The sequence below is a fragment of the Dermacentor albipictus genome, chromosome 4 (assembly GCF_038994185.2).
Source record: "Dermacentor albipictus isolate Rhodes 1998 colony chromosome 4, USDA_Dalb.pri_finalv2, whole genome shotgun sequence".
Taxonomy (NCBI): Eukaryota; Metazoa; Arthropoda; class Arachnida; order Ixodida; family Ixodidae; genus Dermacentor; species Dermacentor albipictus.
Genome location: NC_091824.1, coordinates 150,487,054 through 150,493,505, shown reverse-complemented (window position 1 = coordinate 150,493,505; position 6,452 = coordinate 150,487,054).

Sequence of the window (6,452 nt, the reverse complement as noted above, 5' to 3'; positions counted from 1 at the left end):
AAAATAAAGGGCCACCAGGCACAAAAAAATTCAATAACTTCTTCAAGACAAAATTCAAGACAAAAGCTTCTTCCGACTGCTCCAGCACATCTTCCATCGCATGCGCGCCATTCCAAGTGTTGTTTTTTTATGTGCTGGTAAGTCCACGGCAGCGCTCGAGGTTCCAGGTAACAGCTGGCGTAAGGTACACGTTTTCTTAATTGAAGCGCCTCCTTGTGAAATAGACAAAATAGTGGCTCCAGTCGATTCTATGCATGTTTTTTTTTTATACTCAAGCTGCGTTTCTTTAGGGAAACTTCGTCATTACTGCCATTTTCCAATGCACGCATGCGCAGTTACGAATGCAAGCCGCCGAACAGCGGTGACGTACGGTTTAGTCCAGAATGTTAATTCTGAAAAAATGCCATATTAGAATGTTTTAGAAGAGCGTCGCTTACGCTCCGCTCCGATAACGTTTAACGCGCGCCGATGGCTGCATGAACTGTGTTCATTTCGCTTTTATCGCGATAGCAATTATATGGACTCTCCGGGCGGATTTCTGCCGTCGCCGTGAGGCTCCGTATGAGTGAAAGCGAGTGAGGGTGAGCTGGCGAACGCGGTTCAACCTCGCGTGCGCGAGCAAGGAACGCGACCCGGATTCGTGCCCTCTCCTGTGTCGCGCGAGGCAGAGGGGTGAGGCCAGGAAGGAGGGGCGTTCTTCTCCGGCGGCTACTAGGGTGCCTCGATGTCCTCCTCGCCCGCCGCACCGTACAGAGTGGACACAACGGTGGCGTCTACTACGGTGTTCGCCACGCGAATCGCGGACGCCGCAGTAGACGCCTTTGGCGGACGTTGTAGGTGAGATAACGGGCCTATGTCTCTATAAAAATGTTTTCTGTCATCTGGTCTCTATTTACGGAGTTCACGCGCAATAGGAAACACCAAACATTCGTATCCTCCTTGGCGTCCACATTTTACCTTTGCTTCAAACTCAGTCTCGCTTGCCTATCCCTGGTATGCTTTGACGTATGGTTTGTTCTCATTCTTATTTCATTAATGACAAATACTATATATGTTGCTTGTAAGGGACTAACTCTCTACATCTGCTTGCGAGGACAACAAGGGAATAACAGAAAATAGAAGTGAGATACCACAACTTTTGAATAGTAGTCTAACGTTTGTTCTCGTCAGCAGATTGATGATGATCATGATGAACCTCTGTCAGGACTCGCACCCACTAAGGGGGATAGGCCAAGAATCGGGTGGCAGTAGGTAGCTAAGGGAAATTCTTATTTGAATACAATACACGTAAAGTAAAAGAAATACAAGAAAGGAGATGGTGCAATAACTAGACTAGCATGCGTGCGAGCGCTCAGAATAGCTATTTTTGGCGTAACCCCATTTGTGGGTATGTGCCATTTATGATGAGCATTATCATCACACACTGGGAGCCAAATGCTTTATCAAACTATTATTATTGTTAGAATTACCAGGTTTTCATTATTTTTGTGCTGCTTCGAAATTTTTAGCTTGTATATTTGGATTTCTGAGCAACCGGTGGCCCGTTTTGTACCATTGACGACCGCTCGTAAAACGCACCATTTGTTTTATACAGGTTCTCTACCTCTGTCTCCTGTTCTCGCTCTCTTTGTCCCCTTGCTTAATCGCCTTAGTCAATTAGTCAAGATTTATATTTGCAAAGGAAGAGCATGTGGTATTAAAGACATTAAGCGTGTCGATGAAAGTGTCCTACAAATGCATCTAAGTCAATTTGTCTTCTGTGCAAGCGTGGTTCCCGTTATTTTTATTCCTTGGTTGCGGCAAGACAGCGTCGTTTACTTAAGCCGCTTTGGGTTCTCTATTCGGCTCCTTTTCGATATGATTCAGAGTGCTAATATTCACCCATCTTGCTCAACTAGGTTGACAAGGTGATATAATACGCCTACGCTGCCATAAAAATGTGTTCTAGCATGTGATCTCTATTTACGCAGTTCACCCGCAATGAAAAACGCGGATGCATACAAAGCAGATATTTCTTCTATGCTGGGCAAGAGAAGCTTTGGTGACTGTGTGAGATAGCAGCTACACAAGTATTATGCGGGAACTATCACTTGTAATAAGTGCTAAATATCAGTGTCGTCCCAAATAAAATGCATTAAAAATTTAATATTAATATGTGCGCTCTCGAGTGTAACCAAAAAAGCTTTTTCGTTGGAAAAACAAAGTAGGGCCTTAAATTTTGGTATCGATGTCCCTCAAGACATTTTCGTGAGAAGACTACGTTATATTCATGGTGATATCCCACAACTAACTTGCCAACAGGCAAGTTGTCAAGGGGAACTTCATAATTGGCGCCGTCTGCTGCGCCTATGGACAGGTAGCGCCGCGTTGTGGCAATCTTCAACACGAGCAGTTGGGAGTAATGCATGCGGAACATAGGCGGCAGGCACGCTGCACAAAGCTAATTTAGGAAGCTGTCTTGTGCTGACATCGTGAGATGCGAAGAGCAAATTACTGGAGCCACTAAAACCGCTATGCGCTCAAAGATGGCAGGCATATTGCGCTGCGTCTGGGTTTTCTGTGCGGTTACGTTCGGCCGGGATAGATTCGGTCCTCTGTATCTCTTCCCGTCTTTCCTCCAATAACATTCTAAACGACTTTTGTTCATCTCGACTGTTCACTGGTTAATGCTTTCATGCATATTGAATCCTAGTATGTCGGGAAGATGGGCGTTACCTGTGAGTCTCGCTGGGTGAATACCATCGCATTCCATTAGGATGTGCTTAGTCGCTTTCGTGTTTTCGCTGCAGCAAATACATGCTTCAACCGCGTGCAAATATTTGATCTAGTATCTTTTTCTCCTTATGTAACCAGCCCAGGCATCAAATCGTAAATCACTGCCTTTGATGTTGCTGCACAGATTTTCTTTTGGGGTTACTTTATCAGTATACTTTTAAATCTCCGTAGTCCTTTTTGTTCTCATCCCTTTTTTCGAATTTACTGTCTCTCTCCTTCTCACTTTATTTTTGGCGACTCCTGGTTGTATATTTACACTTTCAATTACCCTGTACTGGTCTGCCTACCTTTTATACCTATTTCTTCATTCGCTCTCCACACTTATTTAGGTACAATATTCGGGCTATTTAGCTGGCCATTTATATTCATTCATGCTTCTGAGTCTTCAAAACTAATTTTGTTCTGCACTACTCTGATTTCAAAAAATTTAGGCACTCATTAGTGATTCTACCGTAGACCCCCCAACTCAACCTGCCTACCGAAGTTTGATTAATTCGACAATACGTCAGACCTAAAGCACAAAATAGCATTTCCACGTTAATAGCTGTGACCATTTTTCCTGTCCAAATTCCTGGCCCCACTACGTATTTATGGATGCCTGAATTGTCAACTGACAATTTGACACCTTTATTATGAAATCAAGTTAAGCATTAAAAATGGCTTGTTCCGCATGAATTTAAGACTACAGGGGAGCGTTAGGCTTGTGGATCACCAGCTTTAGTTTAATAAGAAAAGCTTCTAGGTGCTGTTGGTTTTGGTATTCGTGAAAGCCAATATACCAGCGTAATTAAATTTACTCAGCGCCAAATTTATTGATGGGTTCTATCGTCGTACATCGCAATGATAATATTAGATTGGAAAGAGAGATGCAATGACTGCCGCTGTGTACCGGTGTGTTAATCTTTATGCTCGCTGTAGTATATTGCGGCGCAACTATTTAGCAAATCTGGTAGGTCCATTCATATCACACTTCAGAGCAGCAGCATGGTGATACACAATTGTACTTTTCTATGTCTTTCTCCCTGAATGTAGGTAGGCACAGTGCCACTCCCGGTGGCTGCTGCCAGCCCGACCCCTCTCAATTTGAGTAACTGTGCATTGCATATGTGTTTTCATACTAAATATACGAATAATAATTTGTGCGTGTTCAGCTAGCAATGAAATAAAATGCAATGTTCATTTCTCACCTAGCTACAGCAACCAGCAAGAGGGGACGCAGGGCAAAAAGCTGCTTTGATGAAGCTTGAAGATCACCCGGCGCCCGTTGATCACATGACAGTATTCTCATAATAACCGAGAACTCGACCTAGCTTCGTATAGGCTCAAGGGGTAATGGGTGAAACAGGACCAGGCCGCGCCGTTTCAGGCCGGGCCGAGCACGGACCAGGTTTAAAATCACTGAGCGAGCGCAAGTGGGCTTGCGGATGGTACATTTGGGCTCGGGCAGTCTCCGAGCCTGAAGAACCTGTCCGTGCAGTGTTCTAAGTACCCATCCATCAAGTGGTGCCAAATAAAAGCAAGCTTGCTGCCATCTCGTATGTAAGCAGCGTGAGCGAAGCTTTGGGCAGTGTTTAAGCACTACGACGCTTCACTGGCCCTTGTCCCTTCCGATAAGCTACGTGCTCAGCTGATGCACTTGAAGGAACGCCGCGAAAGGCCAAACGATCCTGGTGTCGTGTACAAAGTCCTATGCAAAGAATGGGATGCATCATGCATTGTAGACCATCAAAAATTCGAAAACACCTAAAACAACATCAATCTGACGTCGCTAAAGCCAACTCTGATTGCATCGCATTATCCGAACACCACGAGAAAAACTGTCATTCCATATACTTGGGCTCGTAGTTCATTGCCGCCACTGAGAAAGTATTACTGACGGGGTTACTAGTAGAATCCCTGCCTATTCAGACCATGAGCGAATGGATAAATAGAACAGGTGTTGATCGGCCCGACATCTACGCACGCGCTCGGTGCCATCTCGCACATATAAAACCGAGAGCCCTTGCCTTTGCAGTCATTTGTGTACAAGCAGCCTCTACTAGCCTCAACGCATCAGGTTTTCGCCATTTTATTAATTTCAGAGCGAAGCTTTTAGTGCAAGTATATACAAGCGTTCAAAAACGTTATAAGCCACATTTCACATTTTGCTAAAAAGAAGTATTTTAATCATGATGTTTATATCTTAAACGAAATTGGAGAATATACCAGTCTCTTCGGAAGCTGAGTTACTGCGGGTTGTATGAAGCATGGGTGTGGTATCGCAAGATAGTCGAGGAGTGTGCTTCGCTGCTGGACAGTATTCAAATTCCCTTGTCGACTCACCTGGGAAGACGACGGTATTAAAAGCGGATTCTTTTCAAGCAGGACACAGATGGTACTGATGTGAACTTGGGCGTGTAACTTGCTCTTGCATGAAGTGGGCTTCCGTACAGGAGCCGTGTACCTAAGCCCTTTTCCTTCATTTCTTACAACCTGACGTAACACTCTATGGGCTTGGTGGATTCCTTGCTCTGACGCCACCCAAAGCTGCAAGAGGGTCGTCGCACCGTCGTCGTCACCTTGATGTTGTCACACGCTCGCGTCAGACGCATAACTGGTTGCCTTGCACGAACATACTCGTCCACCTGCTGACGCTTTGCGGAACCCTATACAATGATGTATAGCCATATCTGCAATATGCTTCGCATAACAATTCCTTTCCCCAGTGCGCGACATCTTCATAAATATTTGGCCCTAGAATGGGAAAAAGTATATTATACTGCAGTCATATTGTATCATTCAGCTCACATCTTTTTTCCTCGACAGTTACGTTTGTAAGTGAGAAATTTATGTGTACAGAATTCGATTCACGAATCAGAACTACCATAAACAGTGCATGAAGAACCTTAATACTATTCGCAAGCGTCTTAAGCCGGCACAATAGAACAGCTTTCTCAGATTCATTCAGCAGATGTTCTATAGTATCCACGCTAATCCAAGTGGTTTTAATATGCTGGGAAGTGCTCTACATTCCTCGAGGTAACACATCATCACTTCGGCTATATACTCTTGGCAGAGAATGTACGTTGATAGAATTGAATCACCTCAAGCTGCGATCGAAACAACAGTGTTTCCAGTCGCTTGTATGCATATTTATTCAGTTCGAGCTCCTCTTGCTTCTTTGCACTCTGCTTTTACTGTGTAAACGGTGTTCCTTTAAGGAATGTTAACAAGAACTTTCTTCTTAGAATATGCACATATGCAGGTATGGGCGCACCTCTCAAAGACACTTAGAAAGTGTGACGACCTTCTGAACTTCACATCCAAAATATGACGTGTTGACCCGCTACCACTTTGTCGCCAACGAAAGCAACCTTTCGCACAACTATCAAATTATTGGCTAGGGGAGGCGCCAAATATAAAATATGCATAGAATTATTGAGTAATCAGTTGGGTTGCAAAGCAGCATGGTCCGCATTACCAGGTGGTGAAACTATTGCCATTAATAAGACATATTCAATTTTGGTGTTTTACTTGCCATAAGCACGAGACACGCTGTAGGTGGCAATTCCAGTACAATTTAGACAATCTGGCACTCTTAATTGTGCACCCCAGGCACGCTAAGTGGGCGTTTTCGCTTTCCGCCCTCATCGTAATGTGGCCGCCATGATCGGGTTTAAAGAGTATTCAAAAAAGAA